General features: G+C 41.2%; 1 protein-coding gene across 6 annotated transcripts in view; it reads left to right on the forward strand.

The window, feature by feature from the left end:
- The window catches only part of NCALD (neurocalcin delta), a 435622-nt gene that overhangs the window by 222625 nt on the left and 190636 nt on the right, over nt 1-22361 (forward strand). For all 6 annotated transcript variants that reach the window (XM_082364492.1, XM_082364495.1, XM_082364490.1 and 3 more), the window contains exon 3: nt 18623-18672. The gene's annotated coding sequence lies outside the window, so the exon portion shown is untranslated. The remainder of the gene's footprint in view (nt 1-18622; nt 18673-22361) is intronic.

A 22361-nucleotide genomic window follows, 5' to 3' on the forward strand; every position in this document is an offset into this window, starting at 1 on the left:
GCATTTGTTGTAAAGCTGGTTTGGTGGTGCTGCATTCTCTTAGCTTTTGCTTGTCTGTGAAGGTTTTAATTTCTCCATCGAATCTTAATGAGATCCTTGCTCGGTGGAGTAATCTTGCTTGTAGGTTTTTCTCCTTCATCACTTGAAATATGTCCTGCCACTCCCTTCTGGCTTGCAGAGTTTTTGCTGAAAGATCAGCTGTTAACCTTATGGGGATTCCCTTGTGTGTTATTTGTTGCTTTTCCCTTGCTGCTTTTAATATTTTTTTTGTATTTAATTTTTGATAGTTTGATTAATATGTGTCTTGGCATGTTTCTCCTTGGATTAATCCTGTATGGGACTCTCTGTGCTTCCTGGACTTGATTAACTATTTCCTTTCCCATATTAGGGAAGTTTTCAACTATAATCTCTTCAAATATTTTCTCAGTCCCTTTCTTTTTCTCTTCCTCTTCTGGGACCACTATAATTTGAATTTGATGTGTTTAATGTTGTCCCAGAGGTCTCTGAGACTGTCCTCAATTCTTTTCATTCTTTTTTGTTTATTCAGACCTTCTGCTAATGGATGGGGTTGTGTTCCTGTCTTGCTAGTTGTTTGGCATAGGGTGTCCAGCACTGTAGCTTGCTGGTCGTTGAGTGGAGCTGGGTCTTGGCGTTGAGATGGAGATCTCTGGGAGATTTTCACCTTTTGCTATTACGTGGAGCTGGGAGGTCTCTTGTGAACCAGTGCCTGAACTTGGCTCTCCCACCTCAGATGCACAGCCCTGACACCTGGCTGGAGCACCAAGAGCCTGTCCTCCACACGGCTCAGAATAAAAGGGAGAAAAAAAAGAAAGAAAGAAGAAGATAAAAATCAAATCCAATAAGATAAAGTTATAAAAATAAAAAATAATTATTAAGAAAAAAATATTTTAAAGTAAAAAACAAACAAAAAACAACGGACAGACAGAACCCTAAGACAATTGGTAAAAGCAAAGCTATACAGACAAAATCACACACAGAAATATACACATAAACACTCACAAAAAGAGAAAAAGGGAAAAATATATATATATTGTTGCTCCCAAAGTCCACCTCCTCAATTTGGGATGATTCATTGTCTCTTCAGGTATTCCACAGATGCAGGGTACATCAGGTTGATGGTGGAGATTTAATCTGCTGCTTCTGAGGCTGCTGGGAGAAATTTCCCTTTCTCTTCTTTGTTCGCACAGCTCCTGGGGTTCAGCTTTGGATTTGGCCCCGCCTCTGCGTGTAGGTCGCCTGAGGGCGTCCGTTCTTCTCTCAGACAGGACGGGGTTAAAGGAGCAGGTGCTTTGGGGGCTCTGGCTCACTCAGGCGGGGTGGGGGGTGAGGGAGGGGTATGGATGCGGGGCGAGCCCGCGGCGGCAGAGGCCGGCATGACGTTGCACCAGCCTCAGGTGCGCCGTGTGTTCTCCCGGGGAAGTTGTCCCTGGATCACGGGAGCCTGGCAGTGGCGGGCTGCACAGGCTCCCGGGAGGGGAGGTGTGGATAGTGACCTGTGCTCGCACACAGGCTTCTTGGTGGTGGCAGCAGCAGCCTTAGCATCTCATGCCCGTCTCTGGGGTCCGCACTGATAGCCGCGGCTCGCGCCCGCCTCTGGAGCTCCTTTAAGTGGTGCTGTTAATCTCTTCTCCTCGCGCACCAGGAAACAAAGAAGCAAGAAAAAGTCTCTTGCCTGTTCCAGACCTTTTCCTGGACTCCCTCCCGGCTAGCTGTGGTGCAGTAACCCCTTCAGGCTGTGTTCACGCCGCCAACCCCAGTCCTCTCCCTGCGATCCGACCTCTGAAGCCCGAGCCTCAGCTCCCAGCCCCCGCCCACCCCAGCGGGTGAGCAGACAAGCCTCTCGGGCTGGTGAGTGCTGCTCGGCGCCGAGCCTCTGTGCGGGAATCTCTCCGCTTTGCCCTCCGCACCCCTGTGGCTGCGCTCTCCTCCGTGGCTCCGAAGCTTTCCCCCTCCACCACCCCACCGTCTCCGCCCACGAAGGGGCTTCCTAGTGCGTGGAAACCTTTCCTCCTTCATAGCTCCCTCCCACTGGTGCAGGTCCCGTCCCTATTCTTTGTCTCTGTTTTTTCTTTTTTCTTTTGCCCTACCCAGGTACGTGGGGAGTTCCTTGCCTTTTGGGAGGTCTGAGGTCTTCTGCCAGCATTCAGTAGGTGTTCTGTAGGAGTTGTTCCACATGTAGATGTATTTCTGATGTATTTGTGGGGAGGAACGTGTCTTACTCTTACATGTCTTACTCTTCTGCCATCTTGAAGCTCCAAGGGTAAACTCTTAAATGTTTGTTGGTGAAAAGTCGGTATTTCCCCTCTTCTTAAAAAAGCATTTGTAAATAACGTTTGTAATATTTTATCTTAAAAATTTTATAGCTTTGGAGATGGGTTCTGTTCAGAAGCCTCTGGATCTATCCAAATGTGTTCTCTGTAGCAATGGGGATTTGGCTGTTCTTTGTGATGTGCCCTTAACTTAAAGACCTTTCAGCTTTCTTCTGTGTTTTCCATCCTGCAGCTGCCAGATTAGGTTCTGTGAACTTTATCCAATATATTGTAATACTTCTGTCCAAACCTAGATCTTGTCTCATTCTGGGTTTGAATTGTCTGTTGGCTTAACAGCCGTGTTCATTATACTGTGTTTGCTCTCTGAGTTCCCGAAACCAGCTGTGCCTACTGCTGTTTGCACAGGCTCAGTGGGAGACAAAGGCTGTCACATTGCAGGTTAAACAAATGCTGGAGCTCTATCCAGATTCAAACATCTAGTGCTTTTTAGTATATTTGTCTATGGTCTATATTTTTTATTTTCTATATATTATGATGTTTTTACACCTTAAAAACCTTTCTGACTGGGGAGAGATTGCCCCTCCCTGGGCTAGCCAGTTCTTAGAGATAGCAAAGGGTCAGTGGGATCATACCTTTGATATGAAAACTAACCAATCCAAAGTCTTAACCTCCTGCATCTGGCAAATTCACACCAAGCCAATATTTTCCCTCCCCTAAATCATCCCAGGGCCTGCTACCACGCAACCAGAGACCACCCCTATCTAGAGCCTGAAGCCCCGCCTGCAGGAATTATTCAAACTAGCCAATCTTAGAACTGTTTATTCTGCCCTGCCTTGCCTTTCCCTTGGAAACCCCTATAAAGGCTCTGGCCAAACTTCCCCCTTGCTCCTGCTTTCTGCCTCCTGACCACCCGACTACCCTGAGGCTTCCCCATGGAGCCCTACATGGCCTGGTGTGCCTCCTGTTCCTAGGACCTGTGAACATAATAAACTTTTGTTTTCCTGAGCCTCTCCTATGTCTCCACTTGTGGCCACACCTGACTGACCATCACATAAAAGAACACGGAACAATTTGTATTTTAACTGTTAGTGTCAACATTTGATAAGGGCATGTCGGGGTCATTTGAAATGGATCATCTTTTTGCTTCCATACACATCTCCCCTGACAGGTGATGGATTAATGATTGTTATATATTTTCATCCAGGAGTGTCACTAAATTTCCTTGGTTCATCTCAGTGCTTATCTTGTCTTATTGTCAGGAAGTGCTCCTTGATATCGAACCCAATCCCTCCCTATTGCTACCCAAGGCAACCGATTTTCCCTGGATCTCTGCCTTAATAATTAATTTTCTAGGAGTATTTGAGATTCATCTCAACATGCCAAGTCCAGAATATTCTTCCAGGTACTCCTCTCAAAATTGCAAATGAAACAAAACCTGCTGCCCTTAAGATATGTATTAAGTGTTCAAAGAGTACAACTTCAACCTTGAAAAGAATGTTAAGTGATGAAAAGATAGCAATAAATGCATGCTGACTGCCACTCTCCTAAAAGCTCCTTTTATGCACTGAACTGGCTCCCAGGGAATTGGATCTTATTTTACAGTGTGATGAGGAACGTACCCATAGGTTTTAAAGTAAGACTGACATATATACACTACCAAATGTAAAATAGATAGCTAGTGGGAAGCAGCCGCATAGCACAGGGAGATCAGCTCAGTGCTTTGTGACCACCTAGAGGGGTGGGATAGGGAGGGTGGGAGGGAGATGCAAGAGGGAGGGGATATGGGGATATATGCATATGTATAGTTGATTCACTTTGTTATACAGCAGAAACTAACACAACATTGTAAAGCAATGATACTCCAATAAAGATGCTAAAAAAAAAAAAAAAGTAAGACTGACCTAGGGTCATGTTGGCTGCTGCCACTTACTAGCTGTCTGATCATGAGGCCGTTATTTCACGTCTCTGAACCTCAGTTTCAGCATCAGTAAAATAGGGATAATAGTAGGTGCCTCATGGAATTGTCGTGAGGATCGAATGACACCATCAAACGGAAACTACCTCGCAAATGGCAGGTATTCCACAATGTTAGTTTCTCTCTGCCAGGTTTGTTGATGCAATGAGACTGCCAGGTTATATGTTGGTAAATATACTAAATTTAATTATTATAAAACATCATTAATTAAATCAGAATTTGTAGCTGTTCAGACAGGGCTAAGCAGAAGTTAAATTTTTTTTTTTTACTTAGAAGAGGGGATTTAAAGCTTTTAGAAACTCCTATTTGCAAATAAAGAGAAAGAATTAATTAAAAACAATTATTATCTAAGTCATTGAAAGGGTTGGGGAGACAACCTACTTAGTAACGTTTGCCACTGGTTTGTGTACAGTTAATCTTCTGTGTGATTTACAAAGGCATGCCTCCCTTAAAACTTGTCACCATTTCAGACATTTCTTCAATTAAGATGTGCTTTCCTTTCAATTAATCTGAATCCATAAGCTTCTCTAACACTGAAAAAGTGGAACATTAAGTAAAGTGCTGCCCATCTTCACCAAGATTGTGGGAAAGACCTTCATTTGCTTATACTGATTTGTGCTATGGTTGCACTCCTCTTTCCTATCCCTTCATTAATTCATTGAACAATTACTAACAGCCAGTCAGTGACCTGGCATGCAGTTACAGAAGAATTTTTCTTCTGGCATCAAGGTACAGAGATAAAGCTTGCCTTGTCTAGTGGTGAAAATGTGCTTTCTCCCTCTCCTTGGGAATCCTGGTCAAATCCAAGCACTGGTAGATACCAGATTTAACTAGGTATATAATAATGTCATCACCAGCATGTTATACTCCATCCTTTGAATGAATAAGGACAAGGCAAGAGTTAATTATTGCACACTGGTCAGAATGGCCATCATCAAAAAAGTCTACAAATAATAAATGCTGGAGAGGGTGTGGAGAAAAGGGAACCCTCCTACACTGTAGGTGGGAATGTAAATTGGTGCAGCCACTATGGAGAACAGTCTGGAGGTTCCTTAAAAAACTAAAAATAGAGTTACTATATGATCCAGTAATCTCACTCCTGGGCATATATCCAGAGAAAACTCTAACACCCCAATGTTCATAGCAGCAATGTTTACAATACCAAAGACATGGAAGCAACCTAAATGTCCGTTGACAGATGAATGGGTAAAGAATATATAACAATATATAATAATATATATATATATATATATATATATATACCAGTAAATATATATATATATAAAACAGAATATTACTCAGCCATAAAAAAGAATGAAATAATGCCATTTGCAGCAACATGGATGGACCTAGAGACTATCATACTAAGTGAAGTAAGTCAGAGAAAGACAAATATCATATGATATCACTTATATGTGGAATCTAAATTATGATACAAATGAACTTATTTACAAAACAGAAATAAACTTACAGACATACAAAACAAACTTATAGTTACCAAAGGGGAAAGGGGGAGAGAGGGAGGGATAAATTAGGGGTTTGAGATTAAGAGATATACACTACTATATATAAAATAGATAAACAACAAGGACATACTATGTAGCACAGGGAACTATATTCAGTATCTTGTTAACAACCTATAATGAAGAAGAATCTGAAAAAGAATATATATAATATGCGTATATAACTGAATCACTTTGCTGTACATCTGAAACTAACACAACATTGTAAATCAACTCTACTTCAATAAAAAAATTAATTTAAAAAAAGATTTAATTATTTGACTTTCAGAAGTGAATACAAGGATGACCCAGCCCTTTAGTAAGGCCAGACAGTCATTGGTGATCACAGGTAATTACCAGGGATCTGTGGGGTCATGTGCCTGTGCTCAGCACAAGGTGAAGGTCTGACCTCAGCTTCAGGCTTGAGGATACACTGTAGGTCATTATCATTATTTAGACTTTTTCAGGATGCAATTACTTGTTGCATGTTTCTGTTGCCACTTGCAAATTTAACCATTATTTCTTTGCTTGTTCGGCAAAGAAATTACTATCAGGAAATGATTAGAAATGACAAGACTGATTTGCATCATGCTCTTTGCCTGCCCATCCTGATAGTACAATTTTGATCTTTTCTTTACGAGATTATCCAAATATGTGTAACCAGAAAGCTACCAAAACCTTTTGTTAAGGTCCCCAGTGACCTCCGTCCTGCTCACTGGAATGATTAGTTCTCAGTGTTCATTGTACTGGGCTTGTTGACAGCATTTGACACCATGAATGATTCCTTTCCTCTTGTTCTTTATTTTCCTTGACCATTTTAATCACTTGTTTTCTGTTGTGGATTTTAAGCTCTTCACTTTTATACTAGATCCATCAACGTCTTATCTGGCCACTTGGGTTGCATGAAAAGAACATGTTAACATCCTCCTTAAACTCAATTTTCCATTTTGTGTTTATTCCTGTTAAGTTATGCTATTATGTAAATGTAATTCTGTCTCCTTAGGTCAGTCCTTAGGAAATTTTTGCTAAATTTGAAAGTGACTGTGGAAATAGGGTTTTTAAAATATTCCTCTGTCTTCTACTTTATCATTGTGTCTTAATTCTTCAAAACTAAGAACCTACTTAGTAACACTCACCACTGGTTTGTGTGCATTTAGCTTCTGTGTGATTTACAGAAGCGTGCCTCGTTAAAACTAGTCTGCATTCCAGACATCTCATCAATTAAGATGAACTTTCCTTCTTTATTTTTTTACCTTGTAGTTTTCATAATATTTTGTTTAATTATTTTTCCCCTTTGATGTAGAATCGCCTTCTTTGTCTTACACTTCGTAACTTATTCCCACTTCTTTCTCTAGTTCATGTGCTTCCAGATCTCCTTATTTCTTCTTGGGGTCTTTAATTTGAGACTTCTTTGATAATTTTTTTAATATGTAGCCTCATACTTTTAAAACGTTTTTCTTCTCCCCAGCCAGCTTGCCCCACTGTTCTTGTGGTGATATTTCCACTTATTTTAGCTTTGCCTTAGTCTGAGGAGGATGGTCCAAGTTGATTCTTATCTTCTCATTGTGTATTTAAATCTTATCTGTTCTTTTTAGTGCCAGCTTATGAAGCCTATTTTGGTCTCCAAAGTTTAAAAACCTGACGAGTGGGCATGGTTCTCATTCCTGTCTCAACCAAGAAACTGGAAAGGGCAGACTGAACATGGTGCATCTACTTCTACTTCGTTACTTCCGTTTACCTGAAAGCCCCTTGCAATCCGGTGTTTACTCCCATCATCCAGTGAATCCGCTCTGTGAAAATTCCCTCATGGCTTCCTCTGGTCCTTTTAGCAGTTATTTCCTCACCTCCTGCCTACCTGAAGCTCTCTACCCTCATCGATTTTTTCCCCCAGACTTCCCTCCTGCTCCTCTTTTTCTTTTTGGACTAATTCAGGGGCTTCTTTTCCTTTGCCTTCTCTAATCCTTCCTCCTCTCCAGGGCTCTGTCCTTGCTCCTCTTTTTTTTTTTTTTTTCATTATGCATTATCTTCCTGGGGAAACTCACCTACTCATATTCATTTAACTACCGCCACTATTTTGTGCTGTTTCTTCTGCCTTGAATGTTCCCCTCTCTCTCCCTGTTCTTTTCATCCTTCAAAACTCCTCTTAGTTATTTCTTCCTCCAGTAGGGTTTTCTTCAGTCCATAAATTGGACCAACTGTCCCCTCCCCCGCCCATAACACTTGGGGACGCCATTATCATACCACAGATTACATTATAATGAAATTATCTGTGATCTCCTTGAGGGTAGGAACTATATTTGTATCCTTGTGCCTAATAACAGAACTCAAGAGCTTCCTTTGAGGCTTGCTTTTCTCTAAATGAGACATAATCTTCTTCATCAGCTATCTGAGATTGCATTTCAGCTCAAGAAAAATTTGTAAAAATTATACTCCAGATCACATTTTCTTTTGTTAATTTTCTGTGGATCTCTGATAGGGTATCATTTGTAAACTAAACCCCCTATCCACTTCCTAGTTCTACCAAGGCCGCTGTCATATATTTATGTGGCATAGCTGTGGTTTGACTTCAACCGTCACCCATATGCCAATGACTCCTAAATCCTTTTCTGTAGCCCCCACTGCTGTTCTAATCTGATTGTTTCTGAACATCTTACCCCTTGTATGCAAGTGTTTCTTGTCCTCATGGTACAGGGTTCCTAGTGCTGTGAGGTCTCCAACACCCAGGACATGTCATTCAGGGTTGATGAGGAGGAAACTACTGTCTAGTTTCTCATTTGGATGTAGTGTGTAGGTTTAGGGAGGGGAGCAAAGGGGTGCTGGTTAGGTCAGCGTAGAAGTGAAGTAGCAGAATGAAAAGTATCAGTTTCCTATGGCTGCTGTAACAAAACACCACAAACTTAGAGACTCAAAGCAACACAAATTTATTTTTTCATAGTTCTGGAGGTCAGAAGTCTGAAATCAGTTCTGTGGGCTAAGGTCAAAATGTCAGCAGGGCTGGTTCCTTCTGGAGGCTCTGTCTGAGGGGAGAATCCATTTCCTTGTCGTTTATTCAGCTTCTAGAGGCTGTTGGAATTCCTTGGCTCCTGACTGTGTCACTCCAACCTCTGCTTTCACTGCCTTCTCCCTTGACTCTGACCCTCCTGCCTCCCTCTCATAAGGACGCTTGTAACTACACTGGCCCTATCTGAATGATGCAGGATAATCTCCCCATCTCAAGATCCTTAGTTTAATCATATCGGCAATGTCCCTTTTGCCATATAAGATAACACCTACAGGTGCTGGGGATTAGGACATATTTGAGGGGCCATTATTCAGCATACAGCAGTGGTCCAGGGTCAGGGTGGAGATACAAGCAAAAGTCTCTCCACTTCTAGTGGAAGGAGATCCAGAATCATTGATTTTTAGCAGGTGTGAGGGTCAAGGTGTGTGTGTGTGTGTGTGTGTGTGTGTGTGAGAGAGAGAGAGAGAGAGAGAGAGATGGAAGAAAAACTGTTGCTATTAATGCTGTTTCTAGGTAATAGAAAATTAACAGTGCCAAGGGGAAAAATTCTAGATAGTTTTTTTGTGTAAAAGTAAACCTTAGAGTCGTTTATATGAACTGCCTCTGATTTATGCCTAAATATCTGACAGCAAATAATATTTTCTAACTAATTAACTTGTCAGATTATCATTTAAGTTTTGTTTTATTACAGTATGTTCAGGTGTCTGCTTCCCACCTGAACAAAGTAGGAGGTGTTGTCAGTAGCTCTGATGAGCTCTTCTCTTAATGGGACTTTGAGCCTGGGCTTCAGGATTCTGATCAGAGGAAGAGGGAGATGTTTATAGCGTGCTTGTTTCTCTTGCATCCCTTTTCTTTAAAAGGCGGTGTAGTTAAGGGAAATGACTGGTTAATGAAAAACAGTGGGAAGAAATTCCTTCATTTGAGAAGCTTGTTAGCCATATAAAATGCATGTACATTGAAGCAGAAGGTCTGCTAAGAAGGCAAATGGAATTAAGGGGATCATTGGAAGATGTCTTAGTTTGATTTCCCCGCCAGAAGCAAATTTTGAGGCAGGCATTTGAGTAGGCAAATAGGGATGTGATTACTTTAGACTGTCTCTGGGAGTCGTGTAAGGAGGACAGCAGGGCATTTATCCATCCAGTCTCACTCTCCCCTGGCTGAGAACCATCCCGGAGCTTTTGTCCCCTGTGCTTCCTGGCTGCACCTGCAGACTGCAGGGCCCCAGCAGTGGGGAAGGACTGGAGGCAGAAAGTTGGAAGGTACCTAGGAGAGCATTGCCAGCCCCAGAGGAGGCTGCACCCCCTCCACCCGTCCTCCAGTTACAGCAGAAAGCAGAGGGGCGGGCAGGATGTGACGCAGGGTGCCAAAGGAAAGACCTCTACTCTAGCCTATGATGGCATCTGTCTATCAAGAAAAAGATACTGAGTGTTCCTAATAGAACAGGCTTGGCGTACCCACTAATACAGCTGTCACCTCCCAAAGCCTCTGTTCCCTCATGTGTGAAATAAGAACAATGATTCCTGCTTTTTAGGACTATTACGTGAAATAAGAGATACTGTATGTGACGTGCTCTGCATGGGACCTGCCTGTACCCACAAATGAGAGGAGCTGTGCAAAAAAGAAAGAAGAGACAGCAAAAAGCAACCAAACAAAAACAGAAGAAAGAGAGAGGAAAGAAAGAGGAAGAAAAGAAAGATTATTAATCGTCACGTGAGACATCTGTTAGGAGATACAGTCACGCATGTTCCTATTTCTTGCCAAATAATGTTTGTGACTGTTTCACAGCTCAGGACATAGAGTCACACACGTTTCACTTGAGTCCCCGGCCCTGAGTTCTTTCTGCTCCCCAACTCCACTTTCCATTTTTCTGGCAGAGTTTCTGCCTTCAGATGCACACAGGGTGCTTTAGGACTGGCAGCATGACCCAGCCAGCCTTGTGGACAAGGGCCCAGCTCTAAGGGAGGAGTTCTGGCTTCTTACCCAGACCTCAGATAACAGAGATGCTCTAGGTCATCGACCAGGTTCTCATGTAAAGTCCAAATCACCACTGGGTAGTAAATGCTCTTTTCGCCTTGGGGTGGACATTCGCTTGTTCACTGATCCTTGGAATACAGATAGTACTGAATCTGCCGTGGGCCGGCTGACCCCAAGACCCATAAAGAAAGTTGGTGGAATGGTCCAGGCTGGTTTCAGGCTCAGTGATGCCAGAAACACTGATGCTGGGGGCACAGCCTGCTCCTGATTATATGACACTGATAAGGAGCTTCCAGTTCAGAAGGCCAAGTCACTGGCGAAACCTGCAAAAAAGCAGTTGTACAAGCTTTGCAGTAGAAACAAATAGAGGCTGCCAGACCAGCCATGTCACCACTTCCCTGGAATAGGAAAAGTTGAAGTCATGGCCAGAGCACTTGATGTCCTGGGTGCAGAGGGACACACCCATGCCCCACACGTGCACACTGGTGCTGATGAAGGAAAATTTGGACGCAGCTATTTTCATGACTATCTCAGAGAGAAGATGTAGAGCCAAGACTCCATAAAACTCCAGTGGGATCCACGTTGCTAATTGTCTTGCTGCACAGCTTCCCTTGTGGCAAGTTTTGATGAGTCTGGATCAGGAGACCCGAGCTCTCCTGACTGATTAAAGCATGAGCATGGACTCTTTTCTGCTTCCTCTTTGTGATGATATGAGAGGAAGAGGACCCTTTGATCACGGGAATAGGGCGGACATGGAGGAGGGAAAGGCATAGGATCTACCCTGAGCTCGGATGCTTAAGGCACCCTAGCCTTGGGCTCCCTTGGTCACGTGTTTTTGTAAGATTTTTTTCAAAGGAGATTTTGACTACAGTTGGTTAAGAGCACTGTCTCTTTCCACTGTGATTGCCTTTACCCTCACGTGGAGAGGTGTTGGCATAGCCAGAGGCATTTTGGGGATCAGTCAGGGGAAGCTGAGTTGGGGATACATTTTATATGGGCTTAATAAGATATATTTATGTGATTTTACAGTCACTTCCATATATACATGTATCTGGTAGTTAATTACTAAACATATATTATTATGCTAAGCTATTTTTCAGTTATTAAAATTTGTAATTTCTATAATATACTTTCTCATTCTAAAAAATATCCCCATTGATATTTAATTTTGTTTTATAATTTGTATTTATTTAAAAAGGTCTTCTAATTGTATAAGCTCAGACACCACAAACCTGGATCTGCCCTCCTACACCCCCCAACCAAGGAAACACCCCTCCCCCCTCGCTCCCTCCCTCCCTTCTTTCCCTCCTTCCTTTCTTTGCCCCTCCTCCTCCTCCTCCTCCTTTTTCTTTTAGAGGCTATGGCCTTACAATATTTACCTGACTTTCTGATTTCTTGCTCCTATTTCACTTTCTCATAGAATCGAGGCGAAAACGTTTCGTGTATATAATAGATTAAATAAGATTTTAAAGAATGGTTTGACAACCCAACCACCATGTAAAATGCTGTTCCCATAAAAGAGTGTGCCCTGTGTTATAAACTGCCAGCTCGGAAGGACCTTCTGGATGTGTCCTACACAGTCTGGCCTCTGCTCTCTGTTCTAGCTCATTCCCTACCCTCCTCTGAGGACACCCTGCAGGCCTGCCCTTTGAAGTCAGGCCCCCAGGCCACATTATCTTCCACAGCCCTTTGTTTCTGCATTTAATATTCCTTGCTTGGCTTCTCTTTATTCTTCTTTTACTAAGAATGCTAACAAAGTTGTCAGGTTTCTTAATCCCAAGTAAGTAACAAATAGCATGTTACTATCCAGGGAAGAGTTTCAAGAAGCAGTCACACTGAAAATTGCAAGAAATAAAGTCTCGAAAGTGAATAAAGAGACAGGAAAAAAATAAAACACAGAAAACTAAAATAATAATACAGTGTTCTGAGTCTGTAATATAGGCCCATTTCCTTTAGGAGCAAACAGGTGTTTACATTTCAAAGTGCATGAGGGCAGCAACATGGAATCAGTCATATTCATGTGATTAACATGGGCATTTGGTATACAAAGTGCAGAAAATGTGAAAAATTTTCATCCAACAAGGTACATATTTTAAAGTTTATTTTTTTCTTACAGAATCTCTGTGGTGCAGGAGGCTTACATAATTCTTCAGTAATGTTGATCAGGCAACATGGTATTTTATTAAATTGACTCTGGGGGAAGTGTGGCATGATGGTTATGACTGAGATTTGATGTCAGACAAGCCTGGTCATAAATCCTGGTTCTTCCACCTAATTAGCTATGGACCCCTCTGAGCTTCATTTTCCTCGTATAAAATGTGGGTCATCGTCTCTACCTCGTAAGATCTTGGAGAAATTGTCCATTTCTTAATTCATATCTGCTAAGGATTCATAGAACAGTTGCCGTGTGAAGCTTTTGGCAGGATCATTTTCCAGTCGGTTCCTGGATTGTCATTCAGTTTGCAGCCCAGCGTTGCAAGAGTATAGCACTTTGTCAGCTGCTTCGGCATTAACAGACATGAAAATATTTCTTAAAATACTTTCCTTGTTTTTTTTTGTTTTTTTTTTGTTTTTAAGAAATTCACGTTCTTTTATTTATTTATTTATTTATTTATGACTTTGTTGAGTCTTCGTTTCTGTGCGAGGGCTTTCTCTAGTTGCGGCAAGTGGGGACCACTCTTCATCGCGGTGCGCGGGCCTCTCACCATTGCGGCCTCTCTTGTTGTGGAGCACAGGCTCCAGATGCGCAGGCTCAGTAATTGTGACTCACGGGCCCAGTTGCTCCGTGGCATGTGGGATCTTCCCAGACCAGGGCTCGAACCCGTGTCCCCTGCATTGGCAGGCAGATTCTCAACCACTGCGCCACCAGGGAAGCCCATTTTCCTTGTTTTTTAGGTTTGTTTTCTTTGATATGTTTTCTTATGGGAATAATGGGAGAATAAGTTGCACTCAGAATAAAATCCAGACTCCTTTTGGGCCCTGGCTACCTCAGTCAGCTCACCTATGCCCCTCTGAGCTAAGCTCAGACACTTTACTGAACGTCTGTAAATGTCAGTGTCCTCATTTTTAAAGTGGGAATGGGCACTCATAGAGATGGTTCTGTTGATTAAATTGGGTAACTCCTATAGAGAACTTAGCCCAGTACCTGCACATGGTCAGTGTTCGAGAACAATTCTTTCCTGAGAGCCCCTGTAAGCCACATTCATCTTTAATCAGACCCTGTGGTCATAGAGAGCTTTGGATGTGGTCATAGAGAGCTTTGGATGTGACCAACAGAAATAAACGGAGATTACTGACTGGAGCCTGAAAAAAATAGCTTATAGAACTGAGGGAAGAGGCCTTGGGGAATGCGGGAACCGGGGCAACTGAGGGTCTTCAAAGCAAGAACGAGTGAGTAAACCACCCTGTGAGGTGCTGCGCCGCTGACCGCACAGCCTCTTGTCTTGTCGCCTCTGAATGCCCACGGGGGAGGTTCAGATGGCCCAGCTTGGGTTTGGGCCCTCCGCCTGGTAAGAAGAGTGAAGTCTGGGGTTGGCCGCCCCACCAAAGCCATGACAGGACACTGGACAGACAAAACTACCTATTGTTCTCCACAGACCTATCGCTGGGTGTTTCTGAGGACCTGCTAAGCCAGTTTCTCTCAACTGACTTCTCAGCTTCTTCTTTGTCAAAATTTAATTGCTTTTTATAAGAACTCAACCTCATTTCCTCCCATCTTTCTAGACAGTCATTCCTTTTTCTACACTTGATCTTAGCCAAAAGGCCGAGAAGCGATAGTCATTCCTTTTTCTGAGTAACTTCTATGATGTTTATTCACTCATACATTCATTTAGTAAACAAATATTTACTGAGCACCTACTAGGTGTCAGTTTCTCTTCTGGGGGCTGGTTTACCTCAGTGAACCCAAGAAATCAAGGACATACTTGAGTTGGGGGGGGACAGACAACCAAACAGAAACAAATAAATAGATGACATCAAGTGGCAACAGGGCTAATGACAAATCACTAATGAGAACAGCCATAAGACAGGGAAAGGAAGGAGTGAGGAGTGCGTGGAGGTGTTGCTCAGATTGGTTACCCGTGTTTGTATGAGTCTGTCATCCAACTGCTCCCCTTTTGATTAGTTTATTTGCTTGCTTGTCTGTCGTAAGTGACTAGCTGGCTTGCCCTGTCTAGCAGTGAGCCCCTTAGGGGTGAAGTCATGTCATTCATTTCTAGGGCTAGCCCCTGCCTCACAGTGGATGCTAAATTGGTGTTTGTTGAATGAATGAATAAACACATACCCCTTATGTGTGGCTATTGGATGACTGTATTTTTCTGCTTGTGAGCCAGCCAGCCTTTCTCCCAAGAGGGGCACTGCAGGTGGCCTGGAATTCCTGTGCTTGTCAGTTCTCTGTTGTTGACTGACCAGTTAGCCGAATAAGACATTTTTTTAACCCCCTACTTAGTGGATCTCTCTTCTCTGGAATCAGGTTGGTTTCTTTGTGCTATTATTGTTTTTATTTTCTCATAACGTGCTTTTTGAATTTACGACCAGGTCTGAGAAAAAAATGAGAAAAATATCTATTCCTCACAACTTGAGCCCCAGAGTCATGACACCAGAATGAATCGTGGCATCTGAAGGAAGCTCAGGAGAGCACCTAGCCCAAGTGAGGTTGTGCCGTGAGAAACAGGGCAATGGTTTCCTTTGAAGGAAACTGTATTCCTCTTAAATCTGCTCCCTCCATACTTAACATCCATGTTTCCTGAAGTGGAAAGAACTAAATTAATCCTCATTTAAGTACTCAGTCTAAAAGTAGAAAACAAGACAATGAAGTGCTTTAAAATATTTTTATTAAACATTTTTGTAAAGTAGGGCCAGTGTTGATTGCATGATGTTCAGACGTGGCCTCCACCCTAGCAGGATTCATGGCTTTTTACTTCAGACCAATGAATGGACTGACATTGACGCAGCTCTCTGGTTGTGATGGTAGCTGGGTTTATAAATGGTCAGCTGTGCTGTGAATATATTTAGCTTATGCTAAGTGCCCCTGAGAGGATGAATATCATCTGTTTCCAGTTGAATTGTGTTTTGGAGCATGGTACATTTTTTTCTAAATGAATAAATATTAAGCCTTTTTCACTTCCAGAGGAAAGTTAGGGTTAGATGCTGAAATTCAAATTACTAGACTTATTAAATCAAATTAAAATGGAATGTAAAAAGCCATTTGATTCTATTTATAAGTACTTGTCAGAATATACTGCTCAGTGAAAATGCCATGTTTTGGGTAAAAAATTAGATACCAACACTAAGACCAGAAACCATTTCATTCATTGTTAGCATGAATGGATGGTATGGCTGACTGATCAGGTAGTTAGAAATAATGGTTAAATGGTGTTGGTAACTGTACAGTATCTTCATATAACATTTAAAACCTTTTAAAGCAGTTTTTGTCCAAATGTTTTCAGACTTTCATATCATAGACCTTGAAGTTTGTGTATGCAAACCAAAATATATACGGTGACTATTTTAAGCACTATCGCCATTAAAAAAGGATTCACTTCAGCCTTCTGAAAAAGCTAATTTGGCTGGCCGTGTTCATTTGTTCATAAACAATAAACTTCCTGATAGAGATCTTAAAGGAAAAGTAAGAACCAACTTGAAATGGATGTCCAAAGGGCTTTTAGAGTGATTACATACATTCTCGGAGTATAGAGATCTAGCGATGGTAAGTGACTGCTCCAAAGTTAGCCCCCTGCTAACTAACGGCCACGCTGGGGTTAGACCCCAGGATTCCTGACTTCCACACCTGTGTTCTTTCTCCCTTATCCCCTTGTCTCCCTGACATGATCGTTTGAATTAGCAAGATATGCATGTAGTCTACAAAATTTCTCTTCTGTATCTGTTTCAATGAAAGCAGCTATTATATAAACAATGCATATATACCCTGTGGATTATTTACACCTGCTTTCCCATGTGTCCTTGCCCCTCCCACCCCACCTCCATCATTTTCTTATCAGTTTCTGAGAAAAAATAGGTAAGATAGGCTGTTTCAGTGTGCCTCTGTGAGCAAATCAGTGAGACTTGTCCAGTGGCATAGAGAACAGACAGAGCTTTGATACCTCTCGGGTGGTGTACTCTTCTCCTGGTCTCACCCAGCTGACTTGGATGCCAGCAACAGGCTTGGTTTTTAATGGCCTGTCCACTCTGACACTAAAGAAAGCCTTTGGGGCCCTATGTCTGGTCAGCTCTGGTAAACTGCTTATTTATTCACCTTGCCACTTTAACTCAGCATCTGTGTTTTGTTTTGTTTTCAGTAAAATCTGAAGCTCTGAAACAAAGTTAACTATATATATTTTAAAATGTAAAACACTGTGAATTCATTTGACTTAATTCCACATCTTAACAGTGAAAAAGCCTAAAATATCACTTTTCAAATTGTAATGCGCTTATATGTTAACAAAGTAACTATGAGATAAAGGAAAATATACAAAAACCATTTCATAGATTTTTTGTTTTAGTTAAAAAAAATCATGCTTGGAAAGATTACATTATATTAAGCCAAAATATCTTTTAAATATCTATATTATTAAAATGTACAGATTATTGTAGTAAGAAAAAATTAAGAATCTGTCTTACATCATTATTCTTATATTGCCAGAACTAAAAATAGCATAATAACTATTATTTGTGGTACATCCAGAGGTTCAGTATTGCCTGAGGGTCCTTACCACTGAAATATATCACCTCTAACTATGTTCAAAGGGACAAATCTCTTAACTCTTTGGTAAAGTTCTTAGTTCTGCTTTAACTGTATTCAGTTCCCTGTTAAATGCTTGGAGGGATATGAGTCCTTGGTTTATTGACTGAGAAGCATTTTGCAATGATTAGTACATCATCAAATACACAGAAATCGGTAGAATATTATTTTTTTTCTAACATGTCAGTTGGAACATCTTTTCTTCTTGAATTACTCCAATTGATTCTTTTTAATAATAAGAAGGATTTTTAGAAACCTCCAAGTTGTGCATTTCTTGGTACTTATTCCTAATACAAGTAACACTCTGATATTTAAGAATTAAATGATATGAGTTGGGAATTTTTTTTTCTTTTTTTTACAAATCTCCCAAGAGGGCTTTGACCCTGTTGATAGTTTTGTAACTGTAGTAGGTAGACTAATTAGATTGTCTAAACTAGTGTTCCCAGAGTTCTAAAATACACTTTTTCTCAAAGAGAGGTTATACATGTGAGAAACACAATCTGAGAGACCGCCCCCTCCCCGTGTCCATTGGCGATGGGATTCAGCAGACCACACCCCCTTCCTCCAAGCCTTCTCAGTCAGACACACTGAGCCGGGCCCCTCACAGGCTCCCTCCCATACAGCCTCCTCCTGGGCTAACAGCTTTGATCATTCCTTTCTTCTGAACTATGAATCTAACCAATACATTAATCTCACTTATTGACCTATTTATCGTGATTTCTTATTGTTACATTATGACACTGTGTCTGCTAATTCTTTTTGGAATGTACCTAAACTTTGCTACATCTAAAAGGAGGCTCATTTGGTGCTTGTTCTGAAGTGCAAAATGAAGGCCCGTGTTCCTGACTGTGCCTTCCCTTGGATCTGTATTCTCTTCCAAGGAGTTTATAAATATCAACAAGAGGTCAATGCCAGACTCCCCATTTCTGCCTCTGACGCCTTTTCTAGGCAAGTCCTTTCTGGAGAGCTCTACCTCTACCCCACTTGCACTCCCTTCCCCAAAACGGTTATTGATAACTAAGGCCAAGTCATGGGATGCCTCGCGGAGTTCTGCCAGTGAATATGTGGGGATAAATGACCTTTAAAAAATCCTTTAAGATTTTTTCATTCAACATATTTATTTTGCCTGTTTTCTTTTAGATCATCTCAGCTTTGATCCCTTGGAACCATCCACTAGTGACAGTCATAAAGTAAGTGTACATTTTAAATTTTCTTTCAATCGCTGTAAATGGAAATCTCAGTTTTGTTCAGTGGTTTTCACCAGAGACAGTTTCATTCAAATATTTTATCAGTGAATAGTAGTAGTATAATAAATGGGAGTTTTGGGGCTTCCCTGGTGGCGCAGTGGTTAAGAATCCGCCTGCCAATGCAGGGGACACAGGTTCGAGCCCTGGTCCGGGAAGATCCCACATGCTGCGGAGCAACTAAGCCCGTGTGCCACAACTACTGAGCCTGTGCTCTAGAGCCCGCGAACCACAACTATTGAGCCTGCGTGCCTAGACGTGCTCCACAGCAAAGACAAGCCACCACAATGAGAAACATGCACACCACAGCGAAGAGTAGCCCCCACTCACCGCAACTAGAGAAAGCCCACGCACAGCAGGGAAGACCCAACGCAGCCAAAAGTAAATAAATAAATAAGTAAATAAATTTATGGAAAAAAATGGTAGTTTCATATACAGGAAAGATAATAAACCCTCTCTTTAAAATTTGTGAAAAGGATAATGGATAGAAATTAAATAAATAAGGCACTGCTTATCACTCTTGAATATTGCCCGTAGCATAATAAAGTATATCTGCAGCCACCTAGTGGAGTGTTTTTTATGTACCATCTTCATCCCAGACAGCTGCCAGAGTCCTCTCAAGGGGCACATTACAACAGCTTCGTCTTCCATTTTAAATTGGGCCATAGTCCAAGAAGTATCTCAAATGGCATTAAGCACCAATTAACATCTAGCAGAGAGTTTAGCACCTAACAGGCACATAATAGAAATTTGTTGGAGAATGAATGGGTGGATTAATTAATTCATCAATTTTATGCTCTTTGAGGTCCTCACTAGTGTGAGGCAATGTGGTGCACTGGTTAGTGCCCCAAATCTGGAGCCAGATGCTTGAGTTCAGGTCCTGGCTCTGCCACTTACTAGCTGCATGACTTTGGGCACAGGTCCAAACCTTTCAGTGCCCGGGGTTTTCCATCCATAAAATGGGGCTAATAAAACTACCTCTCTTGTTGTTGTTATGAGGTTATTACAAGAATTAGATGAGTGAATATTTACAGAATGCTTAAAATAATGCCTGGCATGTGGTAATCTCTATAAAATGTTTGTTGAATAAATTAAAATATATTAAACATATAGGGATATTTTGAGGTTCCAGATTTAGAGATTGAAAAACTGGTTTAGCCTAGAAGCAATAATGCTCCAGTAGCAATAAATATATCTACCACTCAAATCTTGGTTTCAATATTATTTCCCAATAAAAAGAACCAGAGAAATGGCTGATTGAGGACTGGGGCAAGAAATATGCAAAATGAGCCTGGAGTATCTTATAGTGCCAGAAAGTAAGGAAGTACTAAAAGAAAAAAGGTAAAACAAAAACAAAATCTCGTAATGATGACTGTGACACAGTGTACGTCGAAAGGATGCAGGAGCCAACTAAAAGTTCTCCCAATGGCCAAAATTGGAACAATTTGAAACACAAGATAAATAACTGGTATTGAGGTATAACCCAAATCTGATAACTATCTATTCTGATATAAATACATGATTGGATAAATATATGAGGAAAATAGACAAATCTCTTATGCAGAAGAATTCCAAATAATGTATGTAGATACTCTGCTTTATGGGAGGTAAAGCATAACTCCGGATGGGGCTGCACAGAGTTTCTTTCTTCCAAAGAGCACAGTATGGAAAGGGAGTGAGATTTTTTTAAAAAAAGAGTAACTTACAATAGAGAAACCTGACAAACACTACCTCAAGCCAGGTAGTCAAGGTTAACATTAACAGAGATATGCCATATTGATAGTAGGTATCCTTCACATCATGTGAGATGAGAATGGCATTTGACCTCTGTGATCTTCCTCCCAAAACATACTACCCCAGTCTAATCATGAGAAAAACATAAGAGAAATTTCAATAGAGGTGCATCCTACAAAACACCTGAATAGTCCTCCTCAAAACTGCCAAGGTCATCAAAAACAAAGAAAGTCTGAGAAACTGTCACAACCAAGAGAAGCCTAAGGCAACTGGCCAGCTAACTGTAAGGTGGTATCTTGGATGGGATCCTGGAACAGAAAAAGAACATTAGGTAGAGACTAAGGAAATGTGAATAAAGTATGGAGTTTAGTTCATAAACATGTATCAATATTTGTTCACTAATTGTGAAAGATGTACCATCCTAATATAAGATGTAATAACAGTGGAAACTGGGAGCGGGGTATACAAGAATTCTCTGTTCTAGCTTCACAATAATTCTGCAAATCTGAAACTTTCAAAACTAAAAACTTTATTCTAAAAAATAATGAAGTATGCACATTAAAAAAGAAACTGGTTTGAAGGTATACTCTCCAATTTTCAAGTGCCAAGATAATAGTTTTTTGAAAAATGTTGAGTTCAACTAATTTATGTTTTGAGACTCATACATGAAGAATTATATTCTGCATTAAAGTTTTGAATTGGACAGAGGTGTACACATCTATAAAGCTTTAGGTTATATTTCTGCTATCCTCAAACGGAGGAAGAAAATAGCACTGGCAACACAAACCTTTTTTGCAAGAATAATTGTTATTGGAGTTCGAAGTGGATTGTCAAATTTAACAGCATAACAAATTTAGTGGCGTAAAACAACATGTAACCGTTATCCCGCAGTTTCTGTGGATTGGGAATCTGGGTGTATCTTACCTGGGTCCTCTGCTTAAGGTCTCATAAGGGTATAATCAAGATGTTGGCTGGGCTGTGTTCCTTTTTGGAGCCCGATTTTTTTCTTCTAGGTTCACGTGGTTGTTGGTGGGATTCACCTGTGGTTGTAGGACTGAGGTCTCTTGTTTTCTTGCTGACTGTCACCTGCGGTGCTCTCACCTCCCAGGTATCACTCAGGATTCCTTGCCATGTGGCTGATTGCTTCTCACAGGCCTTGTCACAACATGGCAGCTGACTTCAAAGCCAGCAGGAGAATCTCTGACCCCAGTCTGCTAGGACGGAGACTTACATAGTGTAAACTAATCAAGGGAGTGACTATCCCCTATGGCTTTGCAGTATTCTGTTGGCTTGGGAGCAAGTCACAGGTTGTGCTTGCACTCAAGGGGAGGGGATCATCCTAGGGCGTGACTCACTGGGCAGTCACGTTAGGGTGTGTCCACTACAACAGGAGAGTTTTGAAACAGACACAGGCAGCTGGGCATATAGGAGCAAACCAAATAAAAGGAGAACAAATCAGAAATGCTTGCTTGTTGCCTTCAAGCAAACTACAACTCGAGGTAACTAAATAAGTTTCATCCCACCCATTCACACACAAATACACAACATTATGTTTAACTTGGATGAATATTTTTAAACCCTGAGGAGTATTTGAAGATGAAGGAATCAGAGAAATATATTTGGAGATAGCTCATAAATACATCACTGTTTTCCTGATTAGGGTGGTTTTTTTTCCTTTTCAGTGAAGAAATTTACACAAAAATATGTTCTCAGTGGCAACAACATTTATGCATTCTCATTATAAAAGTCCAAATAATATGATCTCATTTTCAACATTTCGTAACTTAATTTTTTTCATTTTTGAGACTGTTTAGTTTTTTAATACTTATGTTTTTAAACTCTGCCTTCTAATAATTATTAATAGGATGATACTGTTTAATTTATAATTTTTACATTTTACA

Source organism: Balaenoptera borealis (assembly GCF_965194805.1).
Source record: "Balaenoptera borealis genome assembly, chromosome: 17".
In the NCBI taxonomy this organism is placed as follows: domain Eukaryota; kingdom Metazoa; phylum Chordata; class Mammalia; order Artiodactyla; family Balaenopteridae; genus Balaenoptera; species Balaenoptera borealis.